This window comes from Rhinolophus ferrumequinum, chromosome 22 (assembly GCF_004115265.2).
Source record: "Rhinolophus ferrumequinum isolate MPI-CBG mRhiFer1 chromosome 22, mRhiFer1_v1.p, whole genome shotgun sequence".
NCBI lineage: Eukaryota > Metazoa > Chordata > Mammalia > Chiroptera > Rhinolophidae > Rhinolophus > Rhinolophus ferrumequinum.
In genome coordinates this window covers 29,937,697-29,959,797 of record NC_046305.1, presented here as the reverse complement: position 1 = coordinate 29,959,797, position 22,101 = coordinate 29,937,697, and the positions used below count along the sequence as shown (strand labels likewise).

Genomic DNA, 22,101 nt, shown 5'->3' with positions numbered 1-22,101 from the left:
TTAACCGTATGTCTAACAGGGAATCAGACATGTAGACCAATAAATGCCATAAAGCATAGCAAGGAAGCCCAATAATAGAGGTAAGAGGTGGTGAGCAATAAAAGAAAGAGTAGAGACTTCAGAGTCAGACAGATCAGGATTCAAATTCTGACTCCAGCCTTTACTAACTCTGTGACCTACTTAAGCCCACATTTAATGAAACGATTATGTCTATCTTCTAAGATTTTTGTGAGGGGGAATTAAATTAGGTAATACATAGCCAGTACCCTATAAGTATGGATCTCTCTTCTCCATTATCTGAAAGAGTATAAAAGCAGTTTACTTTGCCAGGGTTAAGTTAGGGCTTCACAGTGGAGGTGGGTGGTGAGCTTGATCTTACAGCACAGAGAGAAATTGCACAGGTGAAGATGGAGGGGAAGAACATTCTAGAAAGTAAGAACAGGTATTTCCTTAATTCCCAATGCCGGTAAGGAAAAAGGCCTGACCTATTCAGAGAAAGAGGGCTAAAGTATGTGCTGTGGAGTGGGTGGCAGGAGATAAGGTGGGGTGGAGATTAGAGATCTGGCTATGAAAGGCCTTGGGTATCCAGTTAAAGATTTTGAATTTTATCCACTGCAGATAAAGCTAAAATTGCCTTTATCTCAAAACAATCTACATACCATACAATCCACATATACCAATCTATGGGTGGCTCTGTTCTGAACCCCCATAGTAATGTAGATGCTAGACTCTCCCTCACAGGGTTATTATGAGATGAGGTAAGACTCAGGAAATGAAAGCACTTGATAATCTGCAAAGTGCCATAGCATATAACAATAGCTAATGTTTATTGAGTGCTTAGTAAGTGCCAGGCACTGTTCTGTGTACATTGTCTCATTAAATCTTCACAATCACCTGAGGTAAGTACAGTTATTCTCCCCAGTTTTGTAGGTGAGAAAATGGACTCACAGACAGGTTATACAACAGGACGGGCAGTCTGGCTGTGACCTGTGCTCTTAACCACCGGCTGTACTATCTTTTTGTGGTGTATTATTGTAAGTCATGTAAAGGATCGTTATTCATCATAGTGGGCACTCAAGTACCTACTGTAAGGAGGTGGACTGAGGGGAGGCAGGGAGAAGGTGCATGCAGAATGGGCCTTGAGAGTCACATTGGGAAAAGAGAGTGGATGGAAAGCTCCTTAAAAATAAAAAAGGTGGGGTGGCCAGGTGGCTCAGTTGGTTAGAGCGCGAGCTGTAGAGCTTTAGGTTGCGGGTTCAATTCCCACATGGGATGGTGGGCTGTGCCCTCTGCAACTAAAAGATTGAAAATGGTGACTGTACTTGGAGCTAAGCTGCGTCCTCCACAACTAGATTGAAGGACAACGAGAAACACACGGTTCCCAAATATTCCCCAATAAAATTTAAATAAAGTTAAATTAAATTAAAAAGGTGACATAAATGTAAGATACCTTTGTGACCAGCAGGCATCTCATCTCCTCTTAAGAACACTGACTCTAGGCCACCCCTCCCCCATTCCTGCTTTTGTTTACCTCCACCCTGTGCTTGGCCCCTTCTGCACTCTTCCCTTCCCCCAACCTGTGGCCTCCACCCCAGCCTGGATCAGATATGGCCTTTGTCTTTCTGCCTGACTGCTCCCTTTCAGGGGATAAAGGCCTTCTGTGTCTGGGAATACTAATCATTCAGGGGAGCCCAAGGGGCAGCTTTGGGAAGTCATATACATGACTCCCCAAATAAATGCCATTTCTCCCCATGCATTACTATTTCTCTTCATTACCTTACCCTAGCCTGGGTACCCCATTATGGTTAAGTTCCAGGGGCTGTGGAGGAAGCTTCTGCTTTCCTGGTGCCCTGCTTATGGGAACAGGAAACAAGAAAATGTGCCTTCTGGAGAGGTACTGGAAGGGAGTTGTGAACCACAGTATTGGGTGAGGCTTCCTCTTGTGCTCCCACTAAGACTAGCTTAAGGGGTTGCCAAGAGGGGCTGGGAATCCTGGCAGGCTGTGCCTGTTCTCTGGTGGCTGTCCCTGAGTAGACACCATGTACTCCTTCCCAAGGGAGGGAGGGCACCAACTACTAACTAGCTTAAGGTGAGCAGAAAGCCATGGTATCAATGACAAAAAGGCTAATGCAACTTTATGTCTCTTTACAATCACAATTATTGCTAATAGCTACTATTTACATAGCATTTAGTATGGCTAAGCACTATACATACTGGAGTTCATCTAAACTTTGCAGTCATATTTTATAGATGAATAAACTGAGGCTTAGAGGGATTACTTCACTTGTCCATGGTTACATTACCATTGACAATGCAGCACTGAGGTTAGGATCGGGCTCTTATTTATTTATTTATTTGTTTGTTTGTTTGTTTTTTTAAGGAGTTTTCTTGTTTTTGTTTTTTTAACTTTTATTTATTTTAAGTTTGTTTTTCCAGGACCCTTTAGCTCCAAGTCCAGTAGTTGTTTCAGTCTAGTTGTGGAGGGCATTCACACTGGCCCATGTGGTGATTGAACTGGCAATCCTGGTGTTAATGAGCATTGCGCTGTAACCAACTGAGCTAACCAGCTGCCCCCTCTTTTTTATTTTTAATTAAAATTTATTGGGGTGACAATGATTAGTAAAATTACATAGGTTTCAAGTGTATAATTCTGTAATACATTATCTACGAGTATATATCACATTGTGTGTTCACCACCCAGAGTCAGTTCTCTTTCCATCACCATATATTTGACCCTCTTTACCCTCTTCTACCATGCCCCACCCCCCTTACCTTCTGGTAACTACTAAACTATTGTCTGTACCTATGGGTTTTTGTTTCTTTGTTTGTCTTGTTCCTTTGTTGCTTTCAGTTTTATATGCCACATATCAGTGAAGTCATATGGTTCTCGAGTTTTTCTGTCTGACTTATTTCACTTAGCATAATAATCTCAAGATCCATCTAGGTTGTTGCAAATGGCACTATTTCATCTTTTCTTATGACAGTATTCCATTGTGTATATATACCACATCTTTATCCAATCATCTATCGAAGGACACTTGGGTTGTTTCCATGTCTTAGCCACCGTAAATAAAGCTGCAATGAACATTGGAGCATATATATCTTTACAGATAAATGTTTTCAGATTTTTTGGGTTTGGGAGAGGGATTGATGGGTCATATTGTAATTCTATTCTTAATTTTTTGAGGAACCTCTTCACTGTCTTCCATAGAGGCTACACCAATCTGCATTCCCACCAATAGTGTAAGGATTCCTTTTTCTCCAGAGCCTCTCCAACACTTGTTATTATTTGTCTTGTTGATGGCAGTCATTCTAACCGGTGTGAGGTGATTTTTCATTGTGGTTTTTATTTGTATTTCTCTGATGATTAGTGATGTTGAGCATCTTTTCATATGTCTATTGGCCATCTGTATGTCCTCTTTGCAGAAATGTCTATTCAGGTCCTCTGCCCATTCTTTTATTTTCTTTTTAAAAAGATTTTTTATTAAAATTTAGCCAACATACAATATTATATTAGTTTCAGGTGGGGACTAGGCTAGTCAGGGGGATCACGTCCTAAACCACTATGCTCTGCCCATTTTTCAATTGGATAGTTTGATTTTTGTTTTTGAGTTGTATGAGTTCCTTATGTATTTTGGATATTAGCCCCTTATTGGAGGCGTTGTTTGCAAATAGCTTTTTCCATTCAGTTGGCTACCTCTTTATTTTATCGATGGTTTCTTTTGCTGTTCAGAAGCTTTTTAGTTTGATAGAGTCCCATAATTTATTTTAGCTTTTATTTCCTTTGCCTTTGAGGTCAAATTCATAAAATCCTCTTTGAACCCAAGGTCCGTAAGTTTAGTGCCTATGTTTTCTTTTATGCAGTTTATTATTTCAGGTCTTATGTTTAGGTCTTTGATCCATTTTGAGTTAATTGTGGTATGGTGACAGATAGCTGTCTAGTTTCATTCTTTTGCACGTGGCTTTCCAATTCTCCCAGCACCATTTATTGAAAAGGCTTTATTTTTCTGCATTGTATGTTTTTGTCTCCTTTGTCAAAAATTATCTGTCCATATTTATGTGGGTTTATTTCTGGATTTTCAATTCTATTCCATTGGGCTGTGTGTCTGTTTTTCTGCTAATACTGTAGTATTATTGTTGTTCTGTAGTACAAGCTGAATTCAGGGAGTGTGATACCACCAGCATTATTCTTTTTTCTTAGGATTGCTTTGGCTATTCAGTGTCTTGTGGTTCCATACAAATCTGATGATTGTTTTGTTCTATTTCTTTAAAAAATGCCATTGGGATTTCGATGGGGATTTCATTAACGGGCTCTTTAATGTCAAAAGACTTATTCTTTAATCCTATTTTTTCATCCTAGTGCTGCAAATTACTAGCTTTATGGCATTAGGCAAATTATTTCTCTCAGGCTCCAAATTTCTATCTGTAAAATGGGGTTAATAATAGATGTATCATAATGGTAGATGTTGAGAATTCAGTGAGACAGTCCATGTAAAATGACAAGCTTAATGTTTTGAACATTGAACATTTATTGATTCATTTAGGAGATGTGAGATGGATACCAACTCAGTGCCACGAACTGTGTTACATGTGTCGACAAAAGAACATCCAGCCTGAGAAATAGTCTTGTAAGAGTTTATATGAGCCAAACTGACAACAGTTACCAAGAAGCAAAATCTCAATGGATTGAGAAAATGCCCTGAAGAATGGTAGTTTTACAGCTTATTTTATACATTAGAATCAAAGGCGACATAAGAGGGGATTACGTGAAATTCATTGGTGGGAATCGGGAGAAAGCAAAGTGAGATCTCTGAGATTGGATAAAAAGTAAAATAGAGACACATACTTCTGTTACATTGGTGGGTACAAGATAATTAACATTTACAGCACATAGAGGTGGTATTCGGGGAACAAGTTAATAATGAGGGGTTCTATGGTCTCATGCTCTGGTGGGAGGTTTTACCCTGCAGGGTCTGGAAAAGATTATTGTGATGTATGTTATCTTAGATGCAAAAGATGAAAAACAGGCTTACGTAAGGTAAAGATTGACCTTTGTCAAGAAAGCTACAGGCCAAGGATGTGACTATCCGCCATGACCCACTTTTAGTTAGGAATTTTTATGTTCAATAATTTTTATGTGCTTATTTTCAGTCTCTGAGTTTGTAAGGCCCACCGTGCAAGTTTCCTCTGAGCTTGTCAGGTTTAGTATGTGGTCCATTTTTCATCCACAGTTTCCCCTTTTGGTCATAAATCAATCGGAAAGATACAATGATGACCAACCTTTTGGTTAGTGTGGTCCCGTAGTGCTAGCAAAGCTCATTCTTAGTAAGTCTTAGTGTTAGCATTTGTCTTGCTGAACGGTGGACCACTGGGGATTGGGCAAGACCATAACCTTAGATGGCAGTCAAGGCCAAATTTTTGGAAAGATGAGCAAAGGGAGACTGTCAGATCCTATATGTCTTCATTAAAAATATTCCGGCGGCCGGTTAGCTCAGTTGGTTAGAGCGAGTGCTCTTAACAAAGTTGGTGGTTTGATTCCCACTTGGGCCAGTGAGCTGTGCCCTCCACAACTAGATTGAAGACAATGACTTGAGCTGAGCTGCCACTGAGCTGCCAGTGGGTGGCTGGATGGCTCAGTTGGTTAGAGCGCGTGCTCTTAACAGCAAGGTTACTGGTTAGACTCCCGCATGGGATGGTGGGCTGCGCCCCCTGCAACTAGAAAACGGCAACTGGACTTGAAGCTGAGCTGCGCCCTCCACAACAAGATTGAAGGACAACGACTTGACTTGGAGCTGATGGGTCCTAGAAAAAACACAAAAATACAAATGTATTAAAAATATGTATATATATATATATATATATATATATATATATATATACACACACACACACACACACACACACACATACTGGATTATTTCTAATCTTTAAGCTATCATGATCGAGTTTTTTTGCCTTTTTTTTTTTTTTTTACATTTTGTTTTTCTGCATCTAGTATAACATTTATTTACTAGGAACAAGAGCAACAGTATTAAACCACTAGCACTGATTAGGAGCAGAAAATATCCAATACTAAACAAGTATGAGTCTGAGGGGGAACAAACGTCACAATCAACCAAAGAACCCTTTACATGTATCATCATATTTTTTTTTATTAAGCTAATAATATGTTTTCCTCCCTCATCTACTCCCATTTGTACCTTACGATAAGTTTGGCCAGATGAATGAGGACTCTCTACTATACTAGTTCATGATCTAGAAGTTCTACTTTTTCTTCTGGCCAATTAGTTTCCATAGAAATGACTTCCCAGGGAAGATTAAGTTCAATTTCCCAATACATTGGATTTTCAGTATCAATATTATCATAGATTTCATTAACCTGAGGTAAAGTTATTTTGCTTATAATTTCAGTATTACACCACATTCCCATAGCATTTAATGTAACCTTGGTGTCATTACAATAAAAATCACTTAGTATAACAGAAGAATTTTCTACCCCAACAAAAATGTCCCTTTCTATTATTTTTTAATATGGTCCATCTACTCCCCATTGGAAGTATTCTAATCTGATTAAGGATGGTTCTTTTTTTTTTTTTTTAAGATTTTATTGGGGAAGGGGAACAGGACTTTATTGGGGAAACAGTGTGTACTTCCAGGCCTGTTTTTCCAAGTCAAGTTGTTGTCCTTTCAGTCTTAGTTGTGCCGGGCGCAGCTCAGCTCCAGGTCCAGTTGCCGTTTTCTAGTTGCAGGGGGCACAGCCCACCATCCCTTGCGGGCGTTGAACCGGCAACCTTGTGGTTGAGAGGACGCACTCCAACCAACTGAGCCATCTGGGAGCTCAGCGGCAGCTCAGCTCAAGGTGCCATGTTCAATCTTAGTTGCAGGGGGCGGAGCCCACCATCCCTTGAGGGAGTCGAGGAATTGAACTGGCAACCTTGTGGTTGAGAGCCCACTGGCCCATGTGGGAATCGAACCGGCAGCCTTCGGAGTTAGGAGCATGGAGCTCCAACCGCCTGAGCCACTGGGCCAGCCCTAAGGATGGTTCTTATACCAGCCAGTTGAACTACTGAAAATCTTAACTTAGGATTTAACTGAGGTGTCTGAGTTTTTAAGATACAATGTCATAGGTCACATCTTCCATCTAAAATTTTCCAAAATGCAAGGGGACCATAAGTGTCTGGCCTGGGCTTCTGCACTTATAGTGGACCATTGTTTTATAGCTGCTTCAGATTCCATTTCATTAAAATTGATAATAGGCCCTGTTGAGTTAGGGTAAGGCACGTTCTCATTGTTAGGTTTGTGCGTGAGTTTTTATAGTCTGTTGAGTCCCTTCTATACATTGAGCTAAGGTCTCGTTGTCTTTCCATGTTGTTCCCATCCTGTTCCTTCTTCTTGAAATAACATTCCCTCTATACGACCTATTTTAGATAGAGTCTTTTTCTAATGAATTGACATTCTTCATTAACTGCAATTTCAGCTTGTCCCTGAATACCAAGGCCAGGCCCTAATCCAGCCCCAAGTATTCCCCTCTTATAGAGGGCCAGTGTTGTCAGATCCACCAGGGTGTTGTTGCCATTGGGTGGTTATGGTCTGGGACCAATTGGGGTACACTGAATGGACCCCAAAATGTTGAGTTTCCCATGACATAGTTGGCTGCCGGCCACTCACACAGGCCACCGGCTGCTCATGGCAGCACACAGCAGAGGGTGCAGCTCACTGGCCCATGTGGGAATCGAACCAGTGACCTCGGCATTAGGAGCACGGTGCTCCAACCACCTGAGTCAGTAATACCTCTTTAAGTTTACTTCCAAAGAGGTTGGAGAGAATTTTTTATTTTATGTCTTTTTGCCCCCTTCTTGCGCCTCCCCTCCCCCCACACCTGTTGTTTCTCAGTCTAGTTGTGGGCCAGCTGGTATTATGAGCCTTGGGCTCCTCCCACCCCCCACTCAACAGCCCACGGCAGCCCACGGCAGCCCACCGCCCCAGCTCCAGGGAGAGCTGTTGTTCACAATCTTAGCTATAGAGGGCGCAGCTCACTGCCCGTTGTGGGAATTGAACCAGCGACCTCAGCCGCTAGGAGCATAGCGCTCCAACCACCTGAGCCACCGGGTGGGCCCTACTTTTATGTCTTTTTTAATAGACCAAATCTCCTCGTTGTAAGCCATGGCCTTTGAAGTCTTCATCTCCCAGGACCACACTGTGAAATGAATCAGTTACTAATTTATAAATTCCTTTAAGCTGGTTAATAAGCCCTTGATAATAATGTATAAAGTCTCTTTTTAGTAAGATTGGTTCGTTTATATGCCCCTTCATCCAGATGCATAGAGTGACCAATGACTATTTCATAAGGAGAAAGGCTATGTTTACCAAAAGGAGTAGATGTCAGGTTGAGGAGTACTATAGGGAAAGCCTTTGGCTAGGGGAGATTAAAATCTTCTGAAATTTTGGCTAGTTGAATTTATTTTTTTAAGATTTTTTTCAATCTTAGTTGTTGAGGGCGCAGCTCAGCTCCAGGTCCAGTTACTGGTTGCTAGTTGCAGGGGGTGCAGCCCACCACCCCTTGGATGGAATCAAGGAATTGAACTGGCAACCTTGTGGTTGACAGCCCACTGGCCCATGTGGGAATTGAACTGGCAGCCTTCAGAGTTAGGAGCACGGAGCTCCAACCACCTGGGCCACTGGGCCGGCCCCGGCTAGTTGAATTTTGATTGTACCATTGGTACATTCCACCAGTCCAGAGGACTGGGGGTGATAAGCACAATGAAAATGCTGTAGAATTGGCCAAATGTTACAGATGGATTGCATTATTTGGCCCAGTGAAATGAGTCCATCAGTCACTATGTAACTCAGCAGGAATTCCCCAATTGGGAATTATTTTCCAGTAACAATTTACCTATAGTTAAGGCTGTTGCTCTCCTGCAGGGGAATGCCTCAACCCAGTGAGAAAACATACAAATTATAACTAGTGTATATTTGTATCCCTGAGATGGTGGCATTTGGATAACATCCAATGGCCGTACCTTAAATGGACCTAAAGGAAGTGGGAAATGTCTTTGGGAATCTGTGGAGTTGTTTTCCTGGGTTATATTTTGAACAGATAGAACATCTGCTATACACTTTATGAGGTACAGTGGAAGAAGGTTTCCAATAATATTGTTTACTCCATGAAATCATCTTTTCAAGATCCCAATGGGTTAGCTCATGTACATGTTGAAGTATTGGCAGTTGAGCCCCCATAGGTAAGATTGGTTTCTAACTGGGTCCAAACCATATCTATTTGCCTGGGTCTAAGGTTCTCCCCTTTTGTTGCCCTATCCTCTTTTCTTCTTCTGTAGGTGTCTGTTGGAACTGTAAAAGAGAGACCTTTATTGATCTAATAGGGATCAAGGAGCATTCTCAAATCTGGATAATTTGGCTGTTTAATGCTGCCTCTTTAACTATACTGTCAGCTAAATGATTTCCTTTTACTTCCATGGTGGCAGCTTTAGAATGTCCTGGAATTTTAATAATTGCCAATTGTCCCTGTTGCTGTATGGCATCTAATAATTCTGCAACCTGTTTTTCATTCTTTATGGGCTGCCCTGAGGAAATTAAGAAGCCTCGCTGCTTCCATAAGATTCCAAAGTTGTGCACTACCCCAAAGGCATCGTGACTATCAACGTAACTACTGGCTACTTGATCTTTGGCCAATTGACAAGCTCGAGTTAGGACAATTAATTTGGCTTACAGGGTAGATCTTATTCTGGTAAATAAGAACTTTCGATTATATCCATCATCATGGAAGTTATTGTATATCCAGCTAGGTAATGTCCCTGTTCATCTTTCAGATAAGAGCCATCTATAAACCAAATTAAGTCAGCATTTTTAATTGGAGTTTTCTATAAATCATTTCTAGGAACAAGAAGGTAGTCAGTAAGCAAAACACAATCATGGGTGTCTCTACCCTGTAAAGAGGGTAATAAAGTTGCTGGGTTAAGATTCTTGCATTGAATGAAAGTAATATTAAGTGCAGAAAGCAGGAGTACTTCATAAGAAGCCAGCTGACTGACAAAGAAATGTTGACTGTGATGAGAGTTCAGTCAAGATTCAACAGAATAAGGAATATAAATAGTTAAAGGGGAGCCCATAACTATCTCTTCTATTTGTTTGCATAACTTGGCTGTAGCTAAGATGGCCCTCATACAGGGAGTAGCCCTTTGGCTACTGAGTCTAATTGCTGGCTATAATATCCTATAGGTGATCTTCATGTATCTGAATTAGAACTCCTAAAGCATTTCCTTAATTTTCATATGTGAAAAGAATGAAAGGAAGTTTATAATTAGCATATCCCAGAGTGGGACCTTTAGATAATTCTTCCTTTAGAGATTATACAGCTTGTTTTTCTTCTGAGTTCCATTGAATTGGGTCAGGTTGATCTGATTTTAATAAGACATATAAGGGCTGGGCCATTAATGAAAAATTTAGAACCTCACTATGACAGTATCCAGTCAGACCCAGGAATTCTCTAAGCTGTTGTCTTCGTTTTGGAAGAGGAAAGGATAGGATTCCTCTGAGTCTTTCAGGGTTAATCAGTAGCTCATCTTTAGATATGAGATGGCCAAGGTATTTTACTTGGGGCAAACAAAACTGAAGCTTGTCCTTTGAGACCATATGTCCTTTTATAGCTAGCTCTTTCGATAGGTAAATTTGTCCTTTTGGGAGTCTAGTATTGTCCTAGAGCATAAAAGTAAATCATTCACACTGGATTAGAATGGAATCTCTGGAAAAATCAACATCATTTAAATCAGCCTTTAGTATCTGAGAGAAATAGTTGGGACTCTCTGTATATCCTTGGGGCATCACAGTCCAAGTAAATTGGCGATCTTCCCAGGTGAAAGGAAAGAGATATTGACTATCTTTTTCTACAGGAATGCTGGAAAAGGCACTACATAAATCTGTTACTGAAAAATATTGGCAGTCCACAGGAATGGCTGATAATAGGGTATGTGGATTTGGAACCACAGGATGTCTGGGAACAACTATTTTATTTATTGCTCTGAGATCCTGTACAAGTCTTCATCCTTTTCCATTGGGTTTCTTTACTGGAAGGATAGGAGAATTATAAGAGATCGCACATGGATTTATAAGCGCCCCCCACTCCCCAGTCCGCCTTTTAAGTAATCTTGTATAATGGGCATGGGGACAGAGTCCCAGAGAGCAGTTTCCAGGCTCTTGCCTCCTGTGGGGAGGTGCTGGCTCGGGTGGTGAATGGCCATCGACTGTGATTGGTTGGCCATCAGCTGTAACCGGTTAGCTAATTGGCTACTGATGTAACTGGCGTTGATTGGTTGGTTGGTTGGCAGGCAGAGAAGTGAATGGCGGACTGAGGATCCTGTGGCTACTACTGCGTGTGTCTCCCCCGGCCACCAGAAAGAATATAGTGGTATGACTCCCCTATCTATGGCTCCGTGGGTGTTCCTTTTTGGCCTAGCCATATCCTGCATTCTTATGTGGGGAGCGGGACCAGAGGCCCCCCGCAGGCTGCCCCGCATGACAATGGGCTTAATTCCAGCCAGTGTATCAGGTCTTAAAGGATGTTGGCAAATATTAGAGGCAAAGTATTGTCAATAGTTATTTTAATAGGAGTGGCTGACTTAGTCTTGCCAATATCTGTACCAGAAAGGGCCCAAAGTTGCATTGGAATATCGTGCAATAAACCTTCAGTCTCAAGATTAGTTACCCCTTATGGAATTAATTACTTTAAAATCATTATTTTCCCAATTGGCTCAGTAGCTGATTCATTTAGTTCTAAATACATTTCTCCCTTTTGGAAAAAGGATATGTGGGCATCATGAGTTGCAAGAAAATTTCTCTCTATCAGGTGAATTGGGGCAAATTTGGCTAGTAAACATATACTAGTTCTGACAAGTAAGTTCGCAAACTCATCCTAGAAAAAGTGCTACATACGTCATTGCTGAATATCACTATGGTCACCTTCGAAGTACTCCCCTTGGGAAGCTATGCACTGATGCCAGCGCCTAGTCCACCCTTCAAAGCAATTTTGGAACTCTCTGGAATAGCCATCAGAGCTGTCGCCGTATTACCCTTGATGTTCTGAATGTCATCAAAATGTCTCCCTTTCAATGTTTCCTTTATCTTTGGGTAAAGAAAGAAGTCATTGGGGACCAGATCAGGTGAGTAAGGAGGGTGTTCCAATACAGTTATTTGTTTACTGGCTAAAAACTCCCTCCCAGACAGTGCTGTGTGAGCTGCTGCATTGTCATGATGCAAGAGCCATGAATTGTTGGCGAAAAGTTCACGCAGCCTTTTCAGCACTTCCAAATACTAAACTTAGTTAACTGTTTGTCCAGTTGGTACAAATTCATAATGAATAATCCCTCTGATATCAAAAAAGGTTAGCAACATCGTTGCAACAAGTTCACGAACTTAATTATCAGACCTCGTATGTTGCCCTGTAACATTCCCTAGTTGAAAGGAAACAGGTTCTGATTTAAAAACAGACATCGATTGATTAGATATCCCTACCATTTATACAGAAGCTTTACTCTGAAGGAGAGGGCAACTTAGTTTGGTGGGGTTAAGAACAGATAAAGTAACCCCAAGTGTCTACAAGGGCCTTAGTAATTTCCCCTTTTATGATAATTTCAATTTCTCCTAAAATATTAGTAAGGAGAAGGGGAAATACCCATTGATAGTCCCCAGAGTAGCCCTATGCTTTCTTCTATTTCTTTTCTAAATCCCATTTCAGTTTTCTACAATCCTTAAGGTGACCTGACTTTTTACAATAAAAACAGACTCTTCTCTCCCCTTGTCTAAGAGACCTTTGGGAGGTCTAGCTTAATTGTTAGAGCTGTAAGTTCACGATTTTGACAGCTTTGTCTTTTTCTGTCTTTTGAATAGTTGTAGATAGTTTATCAGCCAGAATTGCCAGTTCATCAGTACATGTGGTTAACCAGTTTCATTTATATTGTTTAATCAGTTACAAGCTCTTCATCTAGTACTTCCAAAAATGCCAAATTTAGTAAGCGATCATTTTGATGATCCTTAAAACTGTCTGGAGACAGACCTGAGTATTGTTTAAAGTTTTTTTGACACGTTCAAAGAAATCAAGCACTGGTTCATCAGGCTTTCTTTTACATTGCTGGTCCAGGTCCTTTTTCCAAGGAAAACCCTCAGGTATGGCTTGATCAAACTGACAGGCTAATTCCCCACATTTTTCTCTCTCCGTTTTAAAAAGTCCTCTACAGGAGTTTCCCAGAGAACCTTATTCAGCCATTCTGTTGCTTTGCTCTGAGAAACCAGCAAGTATATTAATTGGATTCATAGGCCAGAATAGTCAGAATGATATGTTCTAACAATTAAATCAAATTCCTTTGCAAACCCATCAAGGTCCTGGAGAGGTTCTGGGGAATCTTTAGTAGATTCCTTTATTCTATTTTAATCTAAGGAACATATACTATTGCTGGTCTCCTCTGCCTGAGACTGGCTTTTCCCTAAAGGGAGCTGCCAAAATTTCTGCTTTATCTGATCTATCTTGGTCTGGATTTCTATTCAGTTTCCCCTAGGTCAGTACGGAGTGGTGGTAGAGGAGATATAGAGGAGGTAGAAGGAGGAGAAAGGGAGGGGGAGGGCAAGTCTGGATAAGGCAGCTCAGAAAGCAAAGCATTTATTAGTTTCAGAAACCTTCTTTAGTCTAACATTTTCTTATTAACTTCCTGTAGAGAAAAAAAAATTACCTGTGCTCCGCCTAGAAGCTTCTAATTTCCAATCAAGATAAGCTTCCCATTCACTCAGTTTAATTTTAGAGCCAGCTTTTTCCAATTGAGCACAAAGAAAAATCAATTCGGAGGTGTCAAAAGTTCTCCACTTCAGCCATCTCAAGCTGATAACGTTTTTAGTTAAATTTTCCCATTTCTATAGGTACTTGCAAGTTGAGGTTCCATATGAATTGTTTATGTAGCCTACAGAAGTATTAATGGGGTCTGGGCTTCTTGGGGTTTATCGACCTTAGAGGCACAATTTCCCATTTTAGTTTTAGTTTTCTTTGGATATCTGCAGAGTCTGAACAAATTTCTAGGGATATTATGTGGTGGGTTAAAGTGTGCTACTTAAGGGTTGAGCTCCAAAGTGCTGTAACCTCCCGAGTTGCTTCAACCCTCTTACCTGTCTAGGTTTCTCGCCCCCCCCAGCCCCCACCCCTCCGGCTGTCTAATACAATCATGAGGACTCAGAGCAACTAGGTAACCAGCCTTTATGTGCGCATCCCCGGACGAGTCAATTATATAATTACAGTTGTGTTGGAATTCCCTATGGGGCCCTGCTCATTTTGAGGAATACCCTCAAACACCTCCCCATAGATTCTTAGTCACCTAAAAATACCTGAAATTCGAGCTGTAGGGAGTATATGCCCCTTATCTTCAGAGCTGAACAAGTTCAGACTCTCATTTATCCAGCAAAAGTTTTTTGTTCAGACTCGCAGTGAGTAGTTCCAATTGAAAAGCCAAAATTAAAACCAGCTTCCCATTTGAACTCTTATCCTTTAGCACTACCCCAAAGATTTTATAAGAACATCTCAAAAAAAGTCAGACCACAAGCAAAGGGAAGGTCCTGGATTCTAAGAAATTCACCTATGTTCACCCGATGCAAAGAGGAGAGCAGTGGAGCTCAAGGGGCCCCTGCTGGTACTTAGCACTGGATCCGGGACTGCGGGGTGGTCCGGGGTGAGCTTTGGAATCCTGCTGGCTACACCAAGTAAGTGGCGATGAAAGAACATCTAGCCTAAGAGAAAGCTTACAAGAGTTTATTTGAGCGAAACTGACAACAATTGCTGGGAAGCAAAATCTCAATGGATTGAGAAAATATTCCAAGGAATGCTAGTTTTACTGCTTATTTTATACATTAGAATCAAAGGAGACATAAGTGGGGGTTTACATGAAATTCATTGGTGGGAGGAGGGAGAAAGCAAAGTAGGGGAAATCTCTGAGACTGAATAAAAATTAAAACAGAGAGACACATACTTCTTTTACATTGGTGGTCACAGGATAGTTAACCAGCACATGGAGGTGGTATTTGGGGAACAAGTTAACAAATGACAGGTTCTGTGGTCTCATGCCTTGGTGGGAGGTTGTACCCTGTGAGGTCTGAAAAAGATTTCTGTGACATTCCACAGGTATGTTATCTTAGATGCAAAAAGAAAATAGACAGGCTCGCTTAAGGTAAAGATTGACCTTTGTCAAGGAAGCTACAGGCCAAGGATGTGACTACCCACCATAACTGTTAGGAATTTAGTTAGGAATTTTTATGTCTAGACTATCCTATGTGGTTACTTGCAGTCTGAGTTTGTGAGGCCCACCATGCAGGTTTCCCCTGAGCTTTTCAGGTTCGTATGTGACCCCCCTCCCTTCTTTTTTGGCCACACATGCTGGATATACAAAAGTGAGCAAGATGGACATGGATCCTGCCTTTATGAAAACAAGCAATATCTACAAGGACTGACAAGTGCCATATATAGGAAGCATTATGTAAAAGGCAGCTGTAAAAAAGTAGCAGAGAAGGAGGTAAATCCACCTCTGTCTACCTCCAAAGGCAGTGAGGTAATGTCCAATACTACTGCTTTAGGGATTAATGTGAAATCTTGCATAGGAGGGAATGGCCCTCTGCATGGAGGAGGGAACGGCTGCACTTAGAAGTCCATGCCAGAAGAACTTCCATCTTTTCTGGATACCCATTTTAATGAGAAGTGAACAAACTAGACTTCCCTAAAGGAGGATTGCTAAAGCTTCTAGAAATCAGAACGTTTATTTATTCATTCATTATTTTTAAAGTACCAGGCACTTTTTTTAAGTGCTAAGGATATAGCAATGAACAAATTAAGAGGAAAATATTTTTTTTTTTTAATTTTTATGGGGAATATTGGGGAACAGTGTGTTTTTCCAGGACCCATCAGCTCCAAGTCAACTCGTTGTTTTCAATCTGGTTGTGGAGGGCGCAGCTCATTGGCCCATGTGGGAATCGAATCGGCAACCTTGGTCTTATGAGCACTGTGCTCTAACCAACTGAGCCAACCGGCTGCCCCAGCAAAAATATTCTTACGCACATGGACCTTATAAGGCTCATGAAGCAGAGACAATTAATTAATTAATTAATAAGTAAAACACATGGTAAGTTGGATATTGATGTGTGCTATGGGGAATAATAAAGCAACAGAAAGGGAATCCAGAATGTGGTAGAGCAGTGGTGCAATTTGAAGTAGTGTGATTAGGGAAGAACTTAGAAGGTGATAGCTAAGAAAAAAAAAAATCTAAAGGAAGCAGACATATTGGTGGGGAGTGGGGGCGGGGGGGGTTTCCAGGCAGCAGGAACAGCAAATACAAAGGTCCTGAAGTTGTGGTATGCCTGGTGTGTTTGAGGAAAAGTCTAATATGAATGTAGTGAAGTGAGCTAGGTTTACCCACTTCACTACAGGTTTAAGGGCATAGCCTTCAACAAGACAGCTCTCACTTCAGATGCCAGCTGCATGTTTGGGAGTCCCCAGGCCATGCACACTTCTGACCAACTGGCTACAGATTCAAGTGTTCCCATGGCTGCCTCAGGTTCAATAACTTGATAGAACAACTCACAGAATTAGGAAAGTGCCACACTTAAAGTTTTATATTATAAAGGAAAAAAATTAGGACCAACCAAATGAAAAAATGCATAGGGTGAGGTCTGAGAATATACCAGGTATGGAACTTCCATGGTTTCTACCTGTGGAACCAAGCCTTCACCCCCACAGCACGTCAAAGTATTCACCAACCAGGTCCCCTGAGTCTCAGTGTCCAGAGTTTTTATTGGGGTTTCATTACTGAATCACTGGCCTTGTGATTGAACTCACTTTCAGCTTCCTTCCTTTCCCTCTTGGTCAGTAGGTCAGGCTGATATCAGTGGCCCAAAGCCCAAACCCTCCAATCTCATGGTTGGTCTTTCCAGCAGGACCAGCTCTCATCTAGAGTCCTTTCATTAGCATAAACCCAGGTGTGGTCCAAGGGTCCACCATGAATAACACACTCCTATAATTTGGGAAATTGTAAGGGTTTAGAACCTCTGTCCCAAGAACCCAGGATAAAGACCAGACAAGTGATTACAGGACAAGGACCTAAAAGAATCACAAAGACTTGGGTTTTTACTTTGAATGAAATCAGAAGTTGGTAGATTTTCAGCAGAAGTGACATGATATAATTTCTGTTTTTAACAGTCTCGCTGTTATGTTAAGAACATACTGTGTGAAGAAAGGCTGGAAGCAGGGAGACCTATTAGGCAGCTACTACAGTAATCAATGGTACTAGCAGAGGCCATGTGAAGTGGTTGTCGATGTAAGAAACATCCAAACCTATAGAGACTTTTAATAACAGTTTATTTGAGCCAAAATTGATGACATGTGCTGGGGAACAAGATCTCAAATGCTCCGAATAATAACAGTTTGCAGTTTCTTTTATGCATTTGGAATTAAGGAGGGAAAGTAAAGAAGATTACTTGAAGGTAGGAGAAAACAAGACAGGGATTGGATTATAGGACAGTTAAGATTATGTGCTCTGAGAGTGGTTGTACCCTCAAAGGGTATTCTGGCACTACAAAGGTGTGTTAACCCAGATGCACAATAATAGTAGATGGGGCTTACTTAAAATCCTTTCACTAAAGAAGTTATAGGCCTGGGGCATGACTGCCCATCATGACCTGCCCAGTTAGGAATTTATGATTTACTACAGCACCTTTTTTTTGGCCACATGTCCATCTCTGGAATTATTTGGAAATGAGAACTAGTGGGATTTACTGCTAGATGGCTGTAGGGTGAGAGAGGAAGATGACTCTGAAGTTTTGTCTTTAGGATCTGAAGGGATGAGGTTGTCATTTCCTGAGAGGATCAGGTTTTGGAATGGAAGATCAGGAGCTCAGTTTTGGACATATTAGTATGAGATGCCAATAGGACACCCAAGTGGAGATGTTAAATGAGCAGTCTGACAGATGTGACTGGAGCGTGAGGGAGAGACCTACGTTGGACAGATCTGCTAGAACATCAATATAGAGATGGTATTTAAAACCATATAACTAGATGAATTCACTGAAGGCATGAATGGAGAGAGAGCAGTGAGCTAAGGACAGGACCCTGGGACCTTGGATCACTCCAACAAGAAGACAAGGAAGAACTAGCAAAGTAGACTGTGAATAGAGCAAGGAGGTGGGAGAACTAGGGGAGCAAGGGATCCTGCAAGCCCAGGGAGGCAATGATCAATTGTCACAAATGCTGCTGATCCATCAAGCAAGATCAGGACTAAGATGAGGATTAATGTTGGATTTAGCAATTTGGAGGTACTGGTGACTTTGACCAGAAAACTTCTGGTGTGAGTTCATGAGAGAATGGTAGAATTATTATACAAACTTAAGTAGTCTCGCTGTAAAGGAAAGCAGAGAAATGGGGCAGTCGCTGGATATAGGAAAAGAGTTTATTTTAAAAAGCAGAAGATACAGCCCATTTGTATGCAGATATTGGTGGAGAGGAAACAGTAGTTTAAGAAACGAGATGTTTGGTCATGAGAAGAGGAGATTCTGGGGGGCATGTCATAACTCTCCTCATATGCTTAAAGTACTGACATGGAAGAGAATTAGATTCATTTATGTGAGTCCAGAGAGAAGAGCTAGGACCAACGGTTAGAAGCTACAAAGAGGAGGATTGTAGTACAGCCTAAGTAAGAACTTCATGCATCCACGTTAATTATTCAAAAAATTAATGCTATGTAACTTTACTCACAATTGTCATCCCAATGAACTTTAATTAAAAAAAAATTAATGCTGAGTGCCTGACCAACACTGGCCTAGGTACCAAGGATAAAGTCATGAAAAACACTCAGCTCCTCTGGCTAGTGGAGGAGAGCTCCATGGGCAAACAATTGTTAATACCATGTGGAAAGAGCTGACAAGGACCTCTGTATCTGACTAGGGAGGGGAATGGGGTTCTGGGCAAGGTCAGGCTGGGCAGGGGAGCCAGAAATGTCCACTGAGGGTATTCCACCTTCTGATAACTGAGAAGCTATTTGGCCTAAATAAATGAGGCTTAAAAGGTACTTGAACCTCAGTTATCAGGTACATTTTCTGGATGACTAGGTCATGTAGATACAGCCTTAATAAACATGATCGCTGATAGATGGGTGGTGCTTTATCATTTACACAGCACATTTAATCCTCACAATAGCCCTGACAACATCATTCTGTTACCCCTGTTTTATAATTGGGTTAACTGAGGCTCAGAGCAGTGAGTCTTGCCTAAGGTCACATAATTATTATAAAGATGGAGCTGGGCCAGAATTAAGTTCATGAGTCCCAGTCCTATGTACACAACCTGCCCAGAGCTGCCAAGCACTCAGCCATGCTGATTATAACCTGCTCTGACCCATGCACAAAAGTGCTTTGGGGCCAGGGTTTGGGTCTCTTGTGAAATGTTTCATAGTCTGTGCCCCTCCCCTGATTTATTGGAGCTTTCCTCAGTCTGGTTCCCACACTTTAATCTGCTCTGATTAAGCCAGACAGTTTCCTGTCCTCAGCCTGGGACTTTCTCTCCTGTTCCTTCCCTCTGGCCCCAACCCTCCCCTTTTTCTTGACACATCCTGTTACTTCCAGATCTCTGGAACCCAAGAGTGACTTAAAACTGGGATTCCTTGGACTTTGTGGACCAGCAGTCCTTGGGTTCCTATTGAGTCCAAAAAATTAAAGAGGGGGGAATGTATCCAAAAACTGTAAATAAGAAGGGTGGAAGGAAGAATAGGGTAATGATAATAAAAACTTAACCTTTGGCTTACTATCTATCTATCTATCTATGATGAAATACTAATATTAGCTCCATTTTACAAATGAGGAAAGACTGCCTTACAATGAAGTAAAGCACATCACCCCAGGTTGAGGAGCAGAGCTGGCCACTGTATTGACATGTTTAGCCGCTATGCTCTTCTGCCTCCCTTAAGAGGAAAAAGGAGGAGAGAAAAACGAAGACTAGGAAAAGTTTTTCATTTAGCATAATTATTTTGAGCCTCCGGTGTGCTAAAGCTATGGGGGAAGAAATATATCCTAGTTCCTTCCCTCATTGAACTCAGACACAGAATCACAGAACATCAAAGCTGGAAGAGATCTCAGATATGTGGTCCAAATTGGGACACAGAGAGGTGAAGTGAGAACCTAAGAAAGGAAAAGGTAACATACATGATGCACACAGAAAAATAACATAAAACGTACAAGTTAGCAGTTCAGTGCAGGCCCTTAACAACTACAGCTGAACGTCTAAAGGGTCTGACAATTAAGTTCACGAACTCATCCTAGAAAAAGTGCTACATACCTCATTGTTGAATATCACTATGGCCACCTTCCAGGTACTCCCCTTGGGAAGCTATGCACTCATGCCAATGCCTAGTCTACCTTTCAAAACAATTTTGGAACTCTTTCTGGAATGGCCATCAGAGCTATTGCCGTATTACCCTTGATGTCTTGAATGTCATCAAAATGTCTTCCTTTGAATATTTCCTTTATCTTTGGGCAAAGAAAGAAGTCATTGGGGGCCAGATCAGGTGAGTAGGGTGGGTGTTTCAATACAGTTATTTAGTTACTGGCTAAAAACTCCCTCTCAGACGTTGCCGTGTGAGCTGCTGCATGTCGTGATGCAAGAGCCATGAATTGTGGGCGAAAAGTTCAGATTGTTTTTGTCTAACTTTTTCACCCAGCCTTTTCAGCACTTCCAAATAGCAAACTTGGTTAACTGTTTGTCCAATTGGTACCAATTCATAATGAATAATCCCTCTGATATCAAAAAAAGTTAGCAACATCGTTTTGACTCTTGATTTGGACTGACGGAACGTTTTTGGTGGTGGAGAATTGGCTGACTTCCACTGTGCACTTTGACGCTTTTTTTCAGGGGTTGTATTAATACACCCATGTTTCATTACCAGTGATAACACGGCCCAAAACATCGCCTTGCCTCTCCAAAAGGTCTTGGCAAACTTCGACTCTCCTTTGCTTTTGTTCATCGGTGAGCTTTTTCAGGACCATGTTTGCACACACCTTTCTCATGCCAAGATTTTCTGTTAAGATTTTCCTAACTGTTTCTCTATTGATCTTTACTTGGTCTGCTATGCTTCTCACAGTCAGCCGATGATTTTGACACACAATTCAACGAAGTTTTGCAATGTTTTCATCAGTTCTGCTCGTTACTGGCTTCCCTGACCTCTCTTCATCAGTGACACATTCTCTTCCCTCAGAAAAATGTTTAATCCATTTTTACACTGCAGTTTTCTCCATGGCATTATCTCCATAAACTTGGACTAATATGTCCCTGATTTCACTTCCACTCTTGCCAAGTTGAACTAGAAATTTAATGTTTGTTCATTGCTCTAATTCAAGCTCAGACATTGTCATGATGGCACACAAAAACATGCAACAACAATAGTGAATGACACTCAGCAAGACACCACCACTAACACCACCACCACCACCACACATTGACACTAACACAGCTGTGAGACACTGATATACCAAAGTTATGAAACCTTACCGAGCTATAAGTGCTTACCAATGTAAGCATATGGTGGCAAGTTCGCGAATTTAATTGGCAAACCTCATATTACAGTAAAAAAACGTGTGCTGGTTGTTGCCACAGGGGGGGAAGCAAAGTCCTTGCCCCCACAGCTGGAAGAGGAATTGCAAGGGTAGGGAATAGTATGACATTGACCAAGAGAGTACAATGCATTTAACATCTTTGAGTAAAATGAGCAGTCTAATTTCGTTGGAGTAGAGCTTACTTTTAAGAGAGAAGTGTAAGGTAAGGTAGAGATGCTAAGGGGTGTAGTACAGACTGAGCTTGGGGATATCAAGAGAAGCAGTCAGGTGGGGCTTATCAGGAAAGGCTTCCTGGAAGAGGGGGCCTTTGGGTTGCGTTGAAGAAGAAAAACTTGGATCAGGAAGTTAAGAGGCAGAATGAATAAAATGTTTGTAGGACAGGCAGTGTGGGAGGTGGAAAAGGAGGACAAAGTCAACTTTGGGGTTCAGTTAGTATAACAAATGTTAGTTGAGAGTCTAGGAGCCAGA

At 41.4% G+C, this 22,101-nt stretch overlaps 1 protein-coding gene across 6 annotated transcripts in view; it reads left to right on the top strand.

Moving 5' to 3' along the window:
• KIRREL1 (kirre like nephrin family adhesion molecule 1) overlaps nucleotides 1-22,101 on the top strand; it is a 110,679-nt gene that overhangs the window by 41,089 nt on the left and 47,489 nt on the right. The window lies entirely within an intron of this gene.